Source organism: Columba livia, chromosome 14 (assembly GCF_036013475.1).
Source record: "Columba livia isolate bColLiv1 breed racing homer chromosome 14, bColLiv1.pat.W.v2, whole genome shotgun sequence".
NCBI classification, from domain to species: domain Eukaryota; kingdom Metazoa; phylum Chordata; class Aves; order Columbiformes; family Columbidae; genus Columba; species Columba livia.
This window is the reverse complement of record NC_088615.1, coordinates 3049905-3069804: the sequence shown is the minus strand read 5'-3', so window position 1 is coordinate 3069804 and position 19900 is coordinate 3049905. Positions and strand designations below refer to the sequence as shown.

Genomic DNA, 19900 nt, shown 5'->3' with positions numbered 1-19900 from the left:
TAATCAATAAGTGTATAAAAATGTTTAAAAGGCAAGCATTGCAGAGGCCAGGAAGGGAAAAAACGCAGCTGAACTCACTTTACATGATATATTATTACACGATACATTATTATTTTTACCAACAGCACTGAGAAGCCAGTGCAAAAGGCAAGAAACTGATTCAATGGTATGGCAAATAACATTTGTCTCATAAAGCAAATTTTGCCACTTTCACGACAAATAAAACTAAACACAAAATCGGACTGTTCAGTAAGGACTTTGGCTCCAGCCTTCCTTGAACTTTAGGAAATTCGGGGAAACAAGCTCTTGGGTTGGGCCCACTTGTATCAGAAGCACAGCACTGCTTTCATACCGCATTATCTGTACTTTTTTATCACTTCAAATCACAAGCACCAGGCAGTGTGGGGTGTGTATCTCCTGTAACAGATATTCCCCAGTTACGTGTGAATCCTCTCCAATGCCTTCCACCAGAAGAGGCTCCATTAGTGCTAATGAAAGTGCTGATTCTGCACAACAGACACCGAGGATTCTCCGGGAGAGCTGTAGCAAAAAAATGGGCTCTTAAATGGGTAGGGAGTCACTCGGCTTCCACCCTCCAATCTAAAAGAGCTGCTTGACGAGTCTTGCTTATTGACAGAGGCTTAGAGGTAAACAAGGAACTCCAGAAGGAAATCTCGAGGAGTTTGACAACATAAATAAGCTGCACATAGTTTTCTGACTTGTTATAACTCACGGATCACTGTATTAGCTCCTGGGCTACTGCAGGAGCACAAAGAGGCCACTAGAATGAGGAACAAACACTCCTCTGTGCTGCTCCTTCCCCCTGCGTTACAATAAGCCGGGGCTTGTGATGCTTGGCCGAAGAATGGGGAAACCGAGGAGTGACTTTGGACAATCCATGCTGGTGATCGTGAGTCACTGGCTAAAGATAAAGACAGATCTACAGTCGGATGTGGTGTGTGTAACAGCGGCTTTGTTTGCCATCAGCGCAGTTGCCGTTTGCTTTATGCCTGATCTGAATTTTGCATCACGGATGCTCCGAATGGCATTAAAAGGAATTTTTGGGAATGTACAGTGAGGGGAATAGACCCCTGCAGTGTCAGCCTCGCCTTTGAATGGGTTGGCTTTTTTTCCTTGTCACATCTTTCTAGTCTCTAAACCTCTGCTTTTGTATTGTAATATGGCATGCTGTAAATATCTGTAATGGAATGGATTACATCAGCTAACTGAGTGTTGCCAATCTCAATATTAAACTCTGCAGCAGTAAGGAGCCCTGCCCAAAGGACTATGACAAGTATTCAGCTCCATTTGTATTTGAATACAAAGTACAGAATAAACCCGCATAGTTTCTGGTAACTGATACTACCTGACAGATCAGAATGACACAGGGGAAAACAACACCAGAGCGCTGAAGTTCCTGCTCAGAATGAAGAGCTGTGGGGTACTTGACACATGCCCTCCCTGAATTTGCCGCAGGTTAGTCATTTGGCTTTTTTGATAGTAACTCCCCACCCCAAATACCCAAGCAAGTTCAAAAAGTAGCATCCTATTTCTGCACCCACTGACTCTGCTAAGGCTGCAACGAGGGAGAGAGCGATCTGGTGGGATTTTAACATATTTTCACCTCATTTCAGATACACAAAAGACACTGGTTAAAATGCTTAAAAATATGTTCAACATCTGTTTGCAGTTTCTATATGCTCAGTCAGCTGCACATGGACTGTGCTGTTCTCATGGCAATTTCAAGTTAGCTCGAGGTTGTTTGGGGCCAAATAAAATCCCATTCCTATGAGATAAGTTAACACTGGCTTCCAGCGAGCTTGACCAGAACTATCGTCCCCACGTTAGGCTGTTCATCTGAATCTTCTCTTTTTCAGCCCTCACCATGAATGTTCTTGGAAGAGGCTGCTCAAAGATTTATGTAGCAAGTGCAAAATAATTAGACTCAGTGGAACACAAGTTCTAAAGCGTGGGAGGCATGATTCAGCACTTCATCTTTCCAGTGTTAATGATTTGTTGTTTATCTGCTGGAGATTTTCAGGGGGAAAGCTGGCCGGCTCTGCTGAGGACATCAAGATTCTGAAAGTGGAAAGATAAAGAAGTTGGCAAGAGCTTCCTTTACCCACCATGCTGGTTTCTGACTGCTGCTAGCCACACAGAGATGGCTTCATTGCTTTAGGATTTACTGCATGTAAATTGCAAACAGCATGTTGAGATGCTCTGAGGAAATAAGCAATAAAAACACAGAAAATACGAATGCTCAAAATTTGTATTGTCTGTTGCACAAATATATAACCAGATCCTCGGGTCCTGTGCCTTTATTTCGGTGAAGGAGCTGGACTATTGTTTCTATTTAAAATTGGTTGCCATGGTGGTATCATCCGGGCTTTTGCCCTGATGAAAATTGTTTGCATCTGTGACGCAGTAGCGCTGGCAACTCAGTGTTTGCATCCACCTCTAACACAGGAGCAATTGTGAAAATGGAACCTGACTGTTTACCTTTGCACGGTAAACAGGTTCCTTAAACACACACGTTCCTCTTGCTGTTTAAACCGCATGGAAGCAGAAAAGCAGGTGGTTTGACAGCTCCTGAGGCTGCAGGGACCTCAGACAAAATGCGAACGCTGATGGGAAACTCCAGGACTGGCCGGAACCTTCCCCAGGCGGGACACGAGTCGTGGTTTGGATTCTGCAGCCCGGTGTGGGATTGCGGGGAAGTTAAATGTCGCACATCCTCAGACCGATGGGAAGCCCTGCCTGACATTCAGATCTGCTGACAGGAGAGTCTCCCTCCACCATTTTCTAGCGAGTCTCAATCATTAGCTCCTTGCTTCACAGGCAGCTAGTGGTCCCATTGGTTAGGCAAAAGGTAGTCACCACCTGGAGACTCAGAAATGTCTATGAACAATAAAACAGGCTAAAAAATGGACCCTTCGTATGCGTTTATTTTAGAGGGCAGTTCAGCTTCTGGTCCAAAACGGCTATGGGTTCAGGTTTAAGAGTGTCAGGATCTCATGTGGGTCCTCCAAAACCTCACCTGCTTCCAACTCAGTGCTGATTCTGTAAAACAAACCCAAGACAGTCCCATGTCTCCAAGGGACATTTAGGCTTAAGCTTTCTCTCTAACTAAAAAAGTTCTCTTGGAATACTAAATCTCGTACAAGGAACAGATGGAGTTAATGCTCCTCCCTGTATAAGCTGTCAGCACTGTTCTTTGAACAAAACAGCAGCAGCTTTACTAGCTTGAGTAGTGCTTGTTAAATTGAGTTAGATCTGGAACATTACTATCAGTCCCTTCTCTTTACCTTTATTGGGAAATCCTCCTTTCCAGCATATGTGATAAGTGGGGGAGGAGGAACTCAAGAGCAGCTCTGAACAATGAACAAGGAGCAAACGTTATCAGCAGGAAAGAAAAGGCGGTGGTGGCAGCTCCACAACGGCAGCGTTCTGCCCAGCAGAATCGACCGGGGCTGCTGGCTCCGTATTCCCTTCCCGTTTGCAAACAAAAAAGCTGGGCAGCCGCCTGTCTGTCTCTCCAGCATGCATATTGTATTTCGGCCGATGTGTCTGCAATGCCGATTCTGCTGAGCTGTAAGCGAAAGATTTGCTGAGTAAGAAATTATTAAAGGCAAGCAAGAGCCTCGTTGTCTTTCAGTGATGTCAGTGCGACCCTTATCAATAATTGAACGGCTTTTCCAGGAACACAATCTAGAGAGACCAGAGTCTGCGTTACCACATCACTGCTTCAGTCAAATGTTCCAGGAAAGGCTGCTCTCCACGGAGACAATATTGTGCCTTTTCTTTATTCTGCAGGCTCACGAGGCTGAGAGCTGCGGCAGTGCTCCATTTGATACACCACTTCCCACCCACACGCTGTCACCCTTAAAAGCATCGTAGGCTTGAAATAGGGACCGTTTGTAAAGGGACTGGTCTGTCTGCTACAGACTGGAGCCCAAGAACCTTCTTCACTGCTGACTTTTCCATTGGAAAGCGGATGGTCACAGGTTAGAGCTTCACCCCACCAGTGTCTAAAGGACTTGGCATGGGGAGCGATGGTTGTCTCAGAGCACCTGGATGCTAAAGCTGGGAGCTTTGTATAAAAACTGAGAAGCGCATTCCTGAAAGCCCCCTGTTCAAAAGCTGACACCCAAAGGATGGGAGAGTCCAGGTGATTTTGCATTGGGATCACTCCCACAGATGACAACTTTCTCTTAAGCCCTCCAAATCGATACACCACAGTAAGAAGGGGCTAACTTGTAATAAATGCAGAAAAACAAACAAACAAACAAAACAAACAAAAAAAACACAACCATAGGATAATATGGGAGGTTGCACTTGTTTAGGCCTTTTATATATTCTGAATGATAGAAGCTGATAGCTGTGCTCTCCTGGCAACAGATTTTGTGGGACAGAATTTCGTCCCCCACCATAGATCTTGCAGGTTACTCTGGTGGTAAAAAGGAAATAAAAGCTGTGTCCCATAGGCTCTGCCACCCAGGCACACTTTGGGTAAGGCCCTGGCTCCTTCTCCAGCTCAGCCTTATCATTACGCTGTGAAAGGGAGAGGCAAGAGAGAGATTTCCACAGCAGATATTGTGTCAAGCGGTCTGGACTGCTTTAAATGAGAGCAGCTCATAAGGAGCTACTAAATATAAAATCATCCTCAAGGCAGCTCTGGTTTAAGCCAGGGCATGTCAGCCTCAGAGAAGCACAAAATCTCCTGGATGACAATCAGATAAAGGCAGGATGAAGAGGAGAATTTGAAGTTTACAGTTGAAATTCTGAAAAACAAATGGAAGCTGTGCCATGAAAAGGGAGAGGAGCAGGGAAAACAAAACAACAAAACAAAACAAACATCAGAAACAGGGAATGTCCAGCACTTGGAGTCCTAGAGTTTGGGATTTCAAGCATCCCCCATCATAGTCTCATTTGTTGCTCCCCTACATGAACCACCCCTCCTGCATCCCTCGGCATCCTCTCATCTTGGAGGATCTTTCAGCTCATTCTAACCCCTCTCTCCTGTCTGGTTTCTTCAGACCATCTCTTCCTGTGTTTGTGTAGTACCCATAACATATTGGTACCCTAAAAGCCACTGGTAATAAGAATAAATACAATAAATAATTAATTTCATTTTTTCAGTAACAGAACCGAGCCTTCCATTACTGCAGTCTAAACTCCACCTAATAACAATGCAGATGTTCTCTGTGGTTTTCTTGTTTGTGTCCCCCAGTTCTGTGGACAGTGGGTCTAGACCCAGTTCTGCACTTTACACTGGTGTAACTGGGTCTAATGTGGGTCCAAGTGTGCAAGAGAAGCAGATCTCCGAAACCAAAACCCCCCAAACCAGATGGGATATCTGCTGAGGTCAAGTTCCTGCTGGATAATATTGAACTAGTTCAGTGATCCAAAACTAGATCTGAACTTTGCTGCTCTGGCCTATATCTGACAGAGATAAAAGATTCTATCTATATCCTTCAGGCCACACAAGCCCATTTCTAAGCCGTATTGTGTTTCCAGGTTATGTTACAGGCAGCTGACTCTGCTGACTCCTTGCATCTGAATCATTCTTCCACATTTATCCATGTTTCCAGCTGCAGAATATAGCTAATTCAACAACATACGGAAATCAGCAGCTATCAGTAAATGCCAGTGTTTAATGAGGTGACAGCAGGACGCACTGACTGGTGTGTAATCATACAAGCCAGACCATGCTGACAGGTTTACAAATACCTTTGCTGAGCTTCAGTGTCAACGCAATTTTATATAGTAAAGGCAGGTCCTCTCTTGCAGGGTGTTTGCACCATCCCTGAGGTTGGTGTCCCAGTATTTTTGTCTGTATATTCTCTATTCCATAAGCATGTCTCTGAGATGTTTTTCTGGTTCTCACCACACTCAGGCCAATTGCACTGCGTGTAATTAATCTGCATTCTGAAAATAAAACTTTAATCATAGCATTAAAAGCATAATTTTAAGAGAAAAAAACACACACAGATTCTACGCTACATCCCAACATGCTATAAGCCAGCCCAATTTAACCTGTGGTTTTGTGATCAATTTAGACCTATCAGGGAAAGTAGACGTGTCTTCTAAATTGATGCTCACCACTGGAGCAGGTGCCTTACGATCTTTTATCCCTGGCACCATCTGAAAAAACGTGCAAGGAAATGGAGCAGGACACATTTGACAAGTAGGAGTGGAGGCAGACTGAGGTAGACAGCTAAACAAGAATCGAGAATCTGATTTGTCTTGCTATCAACAGTATTCAAACATCTAAACATCTTTTAGTAGCTTGACCCAATCGACTTGGTCACAGTTCACCCAAAAAATCTGTAGCAAAGCAATTCAGGTGTCCACAGGTCATCTGCTATCACCTGAAATAATCAGCTATCTTTCTGCTGTTATGGTTGGGCATCATAATAAATGGTTCTTCAGGACAGTGAAAGTGGTATGTTTGACCTATCAGGCCAGTAAAAACCTACCAGCTTATTCCTCCTTGTGCAGCCTTGACTTAATTCTGGCAGCATTCCCAAGGTGTGTGTGGCTTATCCCAGAGTCAACTACTACTGTAAGCTGGGGGCTGAAATTCAGCCAAGGTTCTGTAGATTTTCAAGCCAAACCCTGCTCTCCCTGCAAAACACGCTGCAACAGTCAAGTCCTGCTGAGCACCAGAAATGGGCCCCGACGTGATGACACTGGGCGTTGGGGTTGGGGACGGATTGCTCTGCCCATGCTTAGAACAAGAACACCAGCCTGCAGGGATCATCGGGCAGCTGCTGCTGGGAGGCTTCAGAGCCGCTTTCTGAACTTCTCCTAAAACGATGGGTGTTCTGTTTGGAGTTTTAAGAAACTCTGAAAGCTAAATACAGCTGGATCGAAATACCATAAAAGGGAATTGGATTTGGTGACCCTCTGTTTCCTGAGACTGTTATTTTCTGGGCACAAAACAACTGTTTGAATCTGCTTCTGAAAGATTCGAGAATGAAAAGCGGATTTTTTGACACTGTTCGTTTGCACTGAGATTGGAGCGGAATACCTCAGTCCAGAATCTACAGGGCACACACATAAAATATACACTTCTACTCATACTTAAAGTGATACGTATATATATACATGTATATACAGTGTACACAAACAAACGTCCTTTATAGCACTAGGGTATTTCATTTAGCTGTTACACTTGTAACAGAGCTAGGCACCATTTGATTTTTCATAGTCCTTGATCACCAACTCAAAGAACATACAATCAATGTAGAGTTTTAAAAACCACAACTCAGATTGTTTGTCAACATGTTACACTTATTTTGTTTGAGCACTTTGTAAAGTTTCATTCTGTTCTTCTGATTGGACAGTGGAACCTGAGGACATCTCTGTTTCACAGACAGATTTAAAACAGGTAGATACAGCAATTTGGTTTATGCAGAACCTTTGCTGAAAAGAAGAATCAAACTAAAACCATGTCTTTGCTGCAAACAAAACCTAGGGGTTTTCACCCAAATAGTTAACATACAGTCTTACCGAAGACAAAGCATTATCATTTTTTTTTCCTCAAAACTCCACTATTTCCCTGTTGACAGTTTTCACAGATAAGTTATGATGACTTAAGAGTGATGGCTGAGGGAGGAAAGAGCACCGGAGTGACTTCAGAGAAAGACATGAAGCTAAATAAGGCCAAGAGACCCACAGACAACAGAGACACAAGGGAAGAAGGATGAGAAAGTCATAAAAGTGTGTCCTCACACAAGCATTTAAACGATATTACCAAAAAGCATATAGTCCATGCTCTATAAGTAAGGGACTTACTATCAGAGAGGGATCTACTGGGCAGAATAGATCATTTATTTCCTAGAGTCCTACTCTAGTATGAGAGCCACTAACTAATTAGAAATAGATTTCTTTGGTCCCATCACCACAGTAAGTCATCAGAACAAGTGGAAAGTGTGTTTAAACAAGGTTAAAGCAGCAATGAATCGCCAAATCTGCTGCCTGCTGAGGTGGATCAACCCTCCACATGGGATCTGCTGCTCCTGCCTGTGGCTGAGATATCACCAGTTCTCAGTGGGAGAAGTCACTGGAGTGAAATAAAATCACAGCTTTTTCCAAGTACTTCAAGAGTTATTTGTATATTTGATTCACATTGCAGAAGCGGAAAAATCGTTAAGCCCATTAAAGGAATAATATGGAAAGCCACAGCGCAGGGTGGGGGGTGAAGCCTGGTTAGTGCAGCTGCATCGGGAAGAGAGGGAGAAACCAGCCGGAGCCTCGACTCTCCCACTGCGTAAAGCACCATTTATTTATGTATTTAGCGTGGCTAAAGCATCTGCCTCTGACAGAGATCCTCCCACTAAGGACAAGAGCAAGAAACGTTCATCAACAGCAACAAAAGCCCTTGGAGCATCCCTCCTCGGCCCTGTAGTGCCTGAGTGTGTGAGCCATGAGTGATGAGCGCGCTGAGGGTTCAAGTAAAAATCGCTCTCCAGGAAAACATACAAGAAAAGGGCAGTGAAAATCTCTGACAGATGAGAACGCTCTTGGGGTGTCAGCAACAGGAGTTCTGATTTACACTATCTGGAGGGAGAGATAAGGACTCTGCAGTACAGCAGCATCTAATAAATGATGCCTGCAGCACAATAATGAGAGAGCGCTCTTCGTTTTATTTATTTATTTTGCAGTTAATTTAGTGTTCCTGAAAGCAAGGGCTTTTTTTCCTTCTTGCTCTGGTCACTGACAATACAGCCAAGTTCTCCCTCACTCACAGCCCTTGTTAATAAGCAATTTATAAATAACTGGATAGGAGGATCTTCACCCCTGACCTGTGGGATCTACCACTTGAAAAGAAAGATGAGGAGCACCGATGCCCGGCAGACACAGCACGGCCCTGCCCTGCAGACTGAACACGCAAATCTGCCTCGTTCAGACCTGGTCTTGCAATAAGCAACGGGGCCATGTGTACGTAGTAAACACACAACGTACAGAGCCAGCAACTGTGGTTGTAAAATTAATCGTGTTTTGACTTCTAGGGTCTGCTACAAGAATTTGAAATGAAGTCTTTAGACAAGATCAAATCCAAGTTGAAATATAAAATAAGGCCTCCACTTTCAAATACCCCCTAACACCTAATCTAGAGCCATTTCCTCTACTTTGCAGGCCAGATTGCCGCACAGCGCGAGTGCACTTGTTCAGAACAAGAGGTGTTGCAAACACCTACTTTGTTTTTGCTGCTGCTTCCATGTTTCTCCTTCCCTCCAGTCTGTCCCCAGCTCATTAGTCATGTTGGGGCAATGATAAGGTGGAGAATGATTACATAGTTGGCTCAGACTTTTCCCTTCCCAGTACAGAGTGTGCTTGGAACCCTCCTGGGTGGAGACTGACCTGAATGCCTTCATTAAACCATACCCATGCAAGCTTGCACTGTAATGATTTCCAGTTTGTTTATGTACCTGTTCCTGTTCCCAGGGTCCATCTTTCAAAACATGGCAGTCCTGATTCAGGTCCTGCTGTTGGTTTTGTTGATTTGGGTGAAAAACTGCAGATCCCCACTGAAACAACTCAGCTTTTCTCACTTATCTTCAGCAAAAAGTGAATTCAGCGAGTGTGTGACAGTCCCCTGGGGAATATTGCCTCTGGGAATAACTTTCTGAGCTGCTCGGAAAGCTCTCTGTGTGTCACTGTGTTTGGGGATGCTCAGTGACTAGATTCTGGGTTTGCCTCTCTCTCTTGAGCCTTGCGCTCCATGTTAGGACAGCGGTGGGTTTTACCTGTCTTGACAACAACATGAACCTCTTACCCTGAGACAGACCAGGGCTCACCACGCTGGGTAACACACAGTCATGGCACAGGATAACACCAAGTATGAACTCAATCTTCTTCCTCCAAACCTTCCCTGCTCACATTTTCTTTTGCAGAAATTACTAACGTCTCTACCAGTCTGAGCCTTGGCTTCCTCCCTGACTCAGTCTTTGACTCAACATTATGTCGAAGGCTTGTCATTTCTTCTGCCGCGTGTTCCATTTTAGCCTTTCCTCCATTCCCACACTGAGAAAACTAACCCGAACACAAATTGCCTTGTGACTCGCCTGTAGCAAACTTCTTCTTTCTGCTGCGCCGCCGCCGGTATTACCTGTTCAAAGCCATTCCGACTGTTCAGCCTGTTGCTCCACAGCCTCCCACCGATGACGCCCTCACATCCGTGCCCTTCGCACGCAGCGCTTACGGGCGGGAAGGTGGAAGGTGTGGGGTGAGGATGGAGGAGATGGGTAGGGAGTTTTGGGCAGGGAAACACAGACGTGCCGGCAGCGGGGGCTGGCACAGCCCTGCCGAGCTGCCCCCGCTCCAGCCCTGGGCTCCCGCACGGCTCTACCTGCTCTGCCGGTTCCCAGCTCCCACAGCTGTCAAGACACTCCTGTCAGGGAAAGCAATGCTCTCCCTCACCTGCCTCTGGCCGTACCCGTGCAATGAGCTTTAATGCCTTAGTCCTTGCCTGGCACATCTCCTGCTGCTTTGCGCTTCTCTGTCCAACCCGCTTGGGTGGGTCTGACCCACTCGTGTCTGTGTCCCGCAGAAGAGGGGCAGTGACAGATTCTGACACGGCTCCTACCAATCTGTAAATGTGAAAGAGAACCAGGTGATAACAGTTTGTCTGCTCCCCCCACCCCGTTTTGCGTTCTTCAGACACAGGCTGTCACATCAAATTCAGTGCCACCAAATTCTCACACTGTTGTCCAAACACCAGCGTAGGTCTGAGACCTGTTGTCATCCGTCTTGGCAGACTGAGTGGTTAACCCGGTTGTTACTAAGGCATCCATCCACTCTACCAAAATACGTTAAAAAACAAGGAACTAAAACATTCTAGACACTAAATCAGGCATCTGAAGTTATCACCAGCTTATTCTGCTTTCTAGTCCTTTAGTGATAACAGGAACCTTGACAGAGATTTTTCTAAGCTTCTTTGGGATTTAGATTAATCTAATTTTGGGGTTTGGGCACCTACACATCTCGGGCTGCGCTGAAGATCCCAAGCTAAACTAATGTTCTATGTGGGAGAAGATGCTGCTTCCCAAAGTGATGGGAACCACTTGCCTTGCAGCCGAAGTCCACAAAGCCAGAAAGGCTGGGGGGTGGGAAGAAAGGGGGGGGGGCACGTTCACAGTGGAAAATGCTATTGATCCTTTGCCATAAAAGCAATAGCCGGTCATACTATAACATGAACTAACCTGCCCACCAAAGCAAAATGCTCAGTGTAAAAAATCCCTTCTAGAATGTAAAGAACAAGACCAGAAAAGCTATTTAAGGTTTGCAGTTTTCCTCGGGCAATGAAAGAAACAGAAGCCTGGTTAAGTGTCAGATTTGTTACTCTGCAGGCAAATAAACGCGTCCCCTGTGCTCTCACACAGACCTGCTCGGGAAAGGCTGGTGGCTGGGTCGGTTGCTGATGAAGGAGAATGTGCAGAGAGATGGGGAGAGGGAGAAAACGCTTCCCTTACCATGAGAAATATCCTGAGCTGAAGGCACAGCACAGTTCTCCCATCTTGGGCTCAGACACTTTACCCGGTCACAGCAAAGCTGAGCTTGGGGAACACCCTGGCTTGTGATAGAAAGGGATCATCTCTGCTGCCCTGATCCTAGTAAAACCTGTAGTTTCCTTTTTCACTGGACTTCAGTGCTCTCGCATGCTAGATGCGCCCTTAAATAAGTGCTAAAACACAAGTTCCCATTGGCGCAGAGGAGCCAGTAGCAAGATTTGGTATGGTAATGTCCTATTCCAGATACAGGCTGAAATGAGTGTACCGCTGTGCAAACAACTGCACGCTCCCAGAAAACACCCTCTGGAGAATTATCGGAAACCATTTCCATCTGATGGGCTGCTACTCGGCCTTTTCCCTGTCAGCATTCAGCTCTGGCAGCAGCTCATGAGCTGAATAGACTAGACCAGACTAGACTAGACTGGACTAGACTGGACTAATTTCTGTTGGAAGAGACCCTCAGAGGATCACCGAGAAGCACTGGGTAGCACAGGTGCAGAAAAGCCACTGTAAAGGAAGGATTTCTCAGATCTTTTATTGTGTGACTCGAAAGAGAAAGAGACGCTATGCTGGACATCTACTGACTTCAGAGGGAAGTGGATCAAACCATTTAATATTATGATTGTAATACACCCGTGCCCAAAGGGCCTCAGTAATGAAAGAGGCTCTGTTGCGCCGAGTGGTGCATCAGCACTTTCCAACAAAAATGTGGTGAGGTATGAATGAGCGGAGCAAGTGGGAACAGACAGACAGCAAGGGAGCATGAGAGCAAAGGAGCTTTCAGTTTGCTGACAATTCTGTAAACATGGAGAAGTGAGTTTGTCAGAGATTTTTAGAAGTTAAAAAGAGGCAACTTGGCACTGGACAAAAATGTTTCCCACTGGACATCGTAATAACCAAATTCCAGAACATTTTTAAATGAAGAGTCAGCCTGAATCAAAACAAGGATTTAGAAGCAATGCCACGTTTGAAATGTCAAGCAAAACGGTCTGGACATTTCCCTGCTTTTTTCAAAATGAAACCAAAATAGGTTTTAAGATATTTTAATTTTTGTTTTAAATGTTCTGTTCTCCCTGCAAAGACACATGGAAACCAGCCTGGTGACCGGGATAGCACGTCACCTGCCAAACCACGGCTGAGGTTTTCAGCGGCCTTCTGGGCTGAGGAGGATTTCGAGGAAGGATGTGGAAGGGGAGGAGCAGCCTTCAAGGTACCCACCAGCACTAGAGAGGTTCTAGGGAAAAAAATGGAGGTCTGGGGCAGAACAGAGAAGGGATCTAAGCTTTCTACAGCCTAGCAGACAAGATAAATGGGATTGGGAAGACAACGATTTATTTGGGATATCACGAAGAAAGGGGAGCCCAGGGCGGATGGCGCAGTGAGAGATGCTTCAGCCAGCGAACAGATCTCTGTATTTTTACATTATGAGACAGAAATACGTGCATCTTGGAGAGCTCGAGAGACTGAGTATCGTTTTGAACCCGAAGCGATGGCACCAGCCAGCACTGAGCAACTCCTGCTGAGACCTGACCTCTCGGAGGCTGCAGAGGTTGGTGCAGAAAGCATTCGAGGGACACAGAAGTGGAGACCTGACCTGGCTGTTGGTGGGGAGCGAAGCATGAAGACACCGACCTCCTTCACCAAAAGTCTGCGGGAGGCTTAGAGAAGACTGAGTGCTGTCACCAGCCATTTCCTGGGAGGGATGGGGAAAAGAGCCTTGTCAGAGATGAGTGCCGGGGTGAGGAGCTACCGGGGCACAAGGCTGCTCTGCAAAGCATTTGCAATCAATTCTTTATCAGGGGAGTTTGGGACAGAAGGCAGGAGCCCTGGTGCACCCATGTGGTTACGCTGTTAGAACAGACCATGAGGCAGGACCAGAGGGACCCTTGGCAGAGACGGGCGTCCCTGCAGGGAGCTCAAAACCCTCCTGCTCCCCCCCTGTTTTCTGCCTCTCTGCACACAGCAGGAACAGCACGTGGGCAGGAAAGGGTGAGCAACCCAGCGATGGTGAGAAGGCTTCAGGGGGGAGAAGAGGAACTTGCAACACATGTGGGCCAAGGGGGAGTTAATTTGGGTGTCACATGGGGGTTGGTGGTGACCAACAATTTGGGCCCCAGTGCAAGGGTCCCGTCAGGCCATCGTGGTTTCTCCCTGAGCTGGCAAACCCTGCAGCAGAGCTGGCCTGTTGCACACGGGGCTGCGAGAGACCTCAGCAAGCAACACTCTTTATTCCCTCCGTTTGAAACAGCCCATGAGTGGGCAGCGTTTTTGTCTATTACTCAAAATCATTCGACGAGCTATTTACTTTTTACCCTCTAATCATTATTTGATATTCAGGTATCCATCTGGAATTCATTCCTGCTCTGTAATGTGAGAAATAAAACTGCTGGGGAGTTTCCCACTGTGCAAGCTCCCGGTGAGCCCATATAAAGCTTGCTGCTCCGCAAGCGCTTGTGTACGTGAGCTCAGTATTTCCACCCGTACCGGTGTGAGGACTGCTTAGCAGTGTGGGAATGCCTGGAGAAGGTCTTTGAAGAGGGCCAGATCAAACTGGAATTTCAGTTTTAATTAATTGCTGTAGAAAATGTCACCGGTGTTATTCACCCAGCTGTACTCTTATGTCATGTTTGCCTGAGAAAAAGTTCTGCCATGCACTGTAATGAATCATAATATTGAAGATGAATACAGAGGGAGGGTGATGTTCACCGGCGCTGTCGGCGGCTGGAGCGCGGGGTGAGCTCCGCCGCGCTGCTCTCCCAGCCTGCGGCTGGATGTGCTTCAACTTGACCCTGTCCCAAGCTTCCCGAGGCTTCTTGTGCCAGTGAGACAGGCAGGCACCCACATCACCTGCACGGGGCACGAGCCACGGGGCGAGCGAGCCTCTCTGCACCCGCCGCAATGGGAATTTCACCCCCTGTAGGACCCGTGTGTCCCGGCTCGGCTGGACCGGGGAGAGCAGGGGAGGTGCTGGTGGGGCTGTAAATCACCTTTGCTTCCTGCTGATCTCCAGAGCCGCCAGACATCAGTCTGCTTCAAGGTGAAGAAACTGTCTGAGCAAAGGTGGAAAGAGGTTGCTATTGTCTATGATCAGCTTACACTGCAATTAATGCTTTTTAATTAATGCTGCTTTTTTTTTTTTTTTTTTAAATATCCCTTTGCAGAGCAGGTTCCTCTCTGTTCTCTCCTTTGAGTTAAAACTTCCACCACTCCCATTCCTGCCAACACCCACTGGTAACCAGTACAGCAGTGAAATCTAATCAAAGCAGAGATCAACTCATTACCCTGAGAAGTAAACGTGTCTCTCAGACAAAGCAGCAATTTTGTCTGAGTCATTGCAGCATCCCTGAGTGTATCCAAAACAATCAAAAGCTGGCTAAACCAGTCCATTAGTAGCAGAGCCATCACCTTTTCCTCCTGCGTAGTCCCGAGGAAAAGCTGTGCTCCGCTTGCCATACTCCTGGTGTGGAAACCTCCTGCTCCTTTGTTCCCACGATTAATAATTCAGCGAAATCCCATGGCCAAAGTGCTCATGTTTCCTCTTTGTTACGGGACATTAAAACGTGGCAAGAGAAGTGACACTTTTAATTCCTTGGACAAGCAAGCGAAGGGCTGAGAAAGGTGTAATTGTCAGCGTGGATGGGGATAAACAACCCAGACTTACGCGTGCACATGTGGATGAACATAAACAGGAGGAGAAGCAGCGTTACCATAGAAATGAAGAGCTGCCTGCGCAGACATCGTTTGTCACGCCAGCATCCCCGGCACCCGGTGCTGCGTCAGCCGGGAGGAGGGTGGCGGTGCCTTTGGGCATGCAGGTGTTCATCTGCTCACGGTCCCTTCCCGGTGCCATTGGGGAGAACTGATACTGAACTCTGATAAGGGCCAGGAAAGTGTTGGTGAAGGAGCAAAAAGCGCTATCTGGGGTGGCAGCCAGGAAAGAGGTTCCAGGGCTGGGGCAGCGGAGCTGTGTCCTGCCCCGGAGCCAGGGGATGGAGAGACTTGCTGGAGACCGACAGATAAACACCTTGTCAGGCGGCGGATGTGCACAGCGGGGCCGAGAGCTTTAAATTCCTCCCTTGGGATCGGAAAGTTTTGCCTCTGGACCGGTGCCAGCCTATAATCTAGTTGAGAGCCCAGGATGGGATTATAACACTGCAGTGACTCATGCAGCCTCATTTACAGCCAGGGAGGTTTGGGGTGCAGTGACAAAGCCGGTTCTCTTTGTTCCCCTCAAAGATCCTCACTTGTTAATGGCCAGGCAGTGTTTCCTCGCGGCCCTCCCCAGGGGACGGCTGGAGTTGACACTAAGCGATTTTCCTGCCAGCCTTGTGGAATTTGGTTATTTTTCATGAAGTCTAAACTCCTGGACTCTTCTCATTAACTGAAAGTCTTAGCTTTCATTTTTTCCTGGGTCTCATGACTGCAAAGAAAAGCTTAAAAACATGACCCTTAAGCCTCATAAGTCAGAAGTTAAATAATTTCTTTTTTTAAACTAAGCCCAAACAGCCCTATTAAAGAGAATAGGAAAAATAAAGAGTGAGAGAAGCAAGATATCATGACATTTTTTAACCGAAAGTGTTTCTTTTTCTTGCAGGGAGAAGCTGAGGGCTGCAGAACCAAGTCTTCAGTTTTCAACACTCGGGATATATATAAATATTACAAATAAAAATAAACATAGTACTATACACATAACGTATATTTCAGTTCTGACATTGCAAGTCCCTCCTAGGCCGTGAAGAGAATTTATTGTCAAGACATGGTCTCCCCTTGGCCTCTGTGAAAACTGCCAATGAAATCGGGCATCCTTGGAGAGAGCAGAGGAGCTGAAATCATAAACATCCGTGACGCAGTCAGAACATACGAGCCTATAAATAAATATACCTGAGTGCTCACAGCTTTCAGGCAAGAAAAATTGCTGCTGACCACTGGCCACCAAGTTGGCAAATGGCTGTAGAAATCACCCTTGTATCACCCTACGGTTTGCAAAGCCTCTGAAACCACCCAAGCAGGGAACAGGCTACAGGACGTTGTTTTGTCTCTCTGTGGATGCTGCCCCAGTAAATTATTTTCCTTGATCAAGACTTAATCCAATAAGGAAGACACAATAAGAATGTAAATGTCAATTGTAGTTGAGAAATTTGACCTGCTGGTTGTAGAAGCAGCTTAATTTAATTAGAGCTACTTATTGGAATAAAATAAATGCCCATTGTAGTAAGACTCGCAGACAACCGTGTGAAGATAATGTGAAGAAGAGGAAAAGAGTGACCTGGCCTAAATTGCCAAAAGTGAGAAACTGCGAGGTCACGGGCAGGACAGACACCTCCGCTCGCTTCTCCTGCCTCCTGGACCACGTACAAAACCACAACGCTTCACCTTCGGGAAGTGTTTGTCATTGAGGCTGTAGGAGAGCTTTGTTAGCATTGATTATTTAAGCGCCATGCTAGCACATTGCAGATAGAAGAGCTGTAGCTTGAAGAGGTGAAGTGACTTGTCCCAGGGTCACCCAGGGCCCGCCTGACTCCGGCACATCTTCGCTCCAGAGACAGCGCTTGAGCACACGTGATTGCTCTCCGCAGTCCATTCCTCTCATCTCCCGCTTCAAATTCGACTCTCAACATGTTCCTGCCTTCAAATCTGTGCACAGAGTATTTGGGATTGTGCAAATTTCCTGCTGTGTTAAAGGTACGGCCTGGCATGGCTCACACCCCGTCAAAGGGCTTTCAATATTTAAAGCTTGGCACCGTTTTGGCAGATCAAGTATTTCAGTGTGAGTAGCGTAAAACCCCCAAAACCAAGGGGCTGAACTTCAAGCCAAACAGATTTTTGTCTTATACAATTGCCTAGAGATACTAAAGCTTGATCTCCATGCCAAAACTCTTAGTTTCTGTCAATCACGGAGACTTTTCAAATAACCGTTGCTTGGCAAAACAAATCAGAGCAACTCTTGTAACACTCGGTTTTCAAGTGTTTATAAACAGCCCTTCGAAACCACCTGCAATTAAGTAAGCAAGTTTTCACACTTACAGGTCCAAATCTCTGTTTCGCATTTTGATGTGGTCTCAACAAAACAGTCTTAGAAAACGTGAGTGCCAAAGACAAAGTAGTGCTTTGTTTCAGCCTGACGTTCAGCACTCAGGTCTACAGGCTTGGTTCAGATGCCACTCCAGAAAGCAGGATGTCTGAATATATATATATGTAGAAGAAAACGGACTTAAGAAGAGATGCTGAAGGATGGAAAAACAATAAAAATAATTATTTCAAAGCCAAAAACATCACAGCAGCAGAGACAGCCCTTGCAGAGCACAGTAAGTGCTGAAAAACATGCCTGAGAAAGTTATGGGATTCCAAGACGTGGCTTCCACCCAAGAATCCTGCAAGCATGGCACCAGCAAACCCAGATAAAGACATTTTTAAACAGCGCCTCAAAACAAAAATTAACAGAAGGAGCTGAACTAGAAAACGTTCACATGTAATTCCAGAGCAGATGGACTGTAAGTCTCTGAAACAGAAGGTCTCACCCACAAAAGTTCCTACCCATCCTTGGAGTACGACCGACAACAGAAGCGGCGTTTGTAGATCTGGATGTGCTCGTGTTTGCTCACCTCTATGAGACCGTGCAGTCTCAATGCACAAATGTGGAGGGTTAACTCTCCTCGGGCTGAGCGCTGCCAGGCTCACAGATCTGTGCTTGTGATACTTTAGATCACAAAAACCTGACCGCAGTCAGATTAAAGGTCTTCTGTAGGACCACAGGCTGGGAAGGAGGCACAGCCCAGTGTCTGAACACTGTGTTGCACAATAATACTGCACCAGGGCTCAGGCTTATGCAAAGCAGATAGAAAACATGTTTTAATTCAAGAAGGCTCCCCAGTAACAGTTCTGTGTTGACCTGAAGAGCAACTTCATGAAGTAAAAACTTCAAGGCTATATATACACTCGTGTGTATCTTACCAGGAGAACAGATGGGATGTAAACCATCTGAGCTTGTCTGGGAAGTTGCCTGGATTTTTGTCTGTCCAGGTAAACCTTTAATTGCAAGAGATTAGGTATCACTCAGACCTTTTGCCAGTGTTTCGGGAACCCCAAACTGCATCAATTCAGTGGGGTTTGGGCATCTCAACCTTTTAACTGATGAAGTTCTGAAAGGATGAACACAACATCAGCACTGGGGGGCTTACAGGCATGTGAACAGGCAAGATCCTCACTGGGGGTAGGGGAATCTGAACTCTAGAAGGACGGAGAAGTTGGATTTGGGGATTGCACTGAGAGCAACGGCTCTACTTGGACTGATAGATACGTATCTATCGAACCGGTTCTTCCAGCACAGCCTGAGTGCCTGGACGCCTGGCATTTTTGTAGCGTAACAGCACATACATGAATGGCAAGGAGTGTCTGAATGAATAAAACACTGCAGCAGGAGCAATAATTTAGGAGTCCATTTAACAGACGATGGCTTTCAGGGCTGTAAATACCTCTGAAAGCTTCTGGTCACAGGGCCAGAAAGCCTTGGTAGGACTGGTCTGGGCAACGTGGTGGCACCGATGCCCCAAAATTGGTGCAGAAGACAGGTGAGATGGCAGCACCTTGCAGCACCCCTTCCCTGGGACCCTCACCCCTGTGTCTCTCAAGCGCTTCACACCTCACACCCAGATTTGGAAGACGATGTAGGGAGTCACATTTTCCAACGTGCAGGATCCGGGAGAGGAGAACTGACTGTCAAAACAAATCGTTTTATATTTACACACCTAAGTACAGGCTGTTAAACTCACCTGGGAGTCTGATCCTAAGAACTTCTGCATCCTGCCTGTCATCAGGGACCCTGGAGGGACCCTGGAGGGCCCCATCTCCATGCCTCGCCACACCTGGGTGATTCGCACTGCCAGCCCTCATAAACATAAACCTGCATAAGCCAGGGCTTTACTGTTGGGAAGCTGAGCGCTGATCACATTTGCTCTAGCTCCATAGGGTAAGCCTGGCTAGAACATGGTAAGAATTCTCCCCTGTGGCGACTTTTAAGCGACTGCCAATAATTTCCCATGCTCCCGGTGCCAATAATAAATAAATAAACAGGGGCAAGGGGGGAAATGCAAATGGAGAGGACACGTAAAACTGCCAAACCAAATTCAGGACGCAAAAGAAAAAAGGAGAAAGGGGAAAAAAAAAAGAAAAAGGCATTGAGAAGAGCACAGTCTCGCCAGTAACACTTTCCAGTCCCTTCCATAGCTGAGCTCAGAACAGTAATTCCTTGTTTGCCGGCTCTTCTGTTAGAAGCGAAATGTGATTGCAACTGAAGTACATTGATTAACCCAAAATAACTTTCCCTCAATTTGCTGGCTGCTCAAGAATACTCAGGAGACCTGCTTTTGTTCTAAACTAGTCAC

General features: G+C 46.3%; 1 long non-coding RNA gene across 1 annotated transcript; it reads right to left on the bottom strand.

Moving 5' to 3' along the window:
• Window positions 1-3: 3 nt before the first annotated feature.
• On the bottom strand, window positions 4-11035 carry LOC135575401 (uncharacterized). The gene is made up of 2 exons (XR_010466095.1): window positions 10118-11035; window positions 4-3589 (listed from the first exon to the last, which is right to left on the bottom strand). It is a non-coding gene; the product is annotated as an uncharacterized LOC135575401 (long non-coding RNA).
• Between the last annotated feature and the right edge of the window lie 8865 nt (window positions 11036-19900).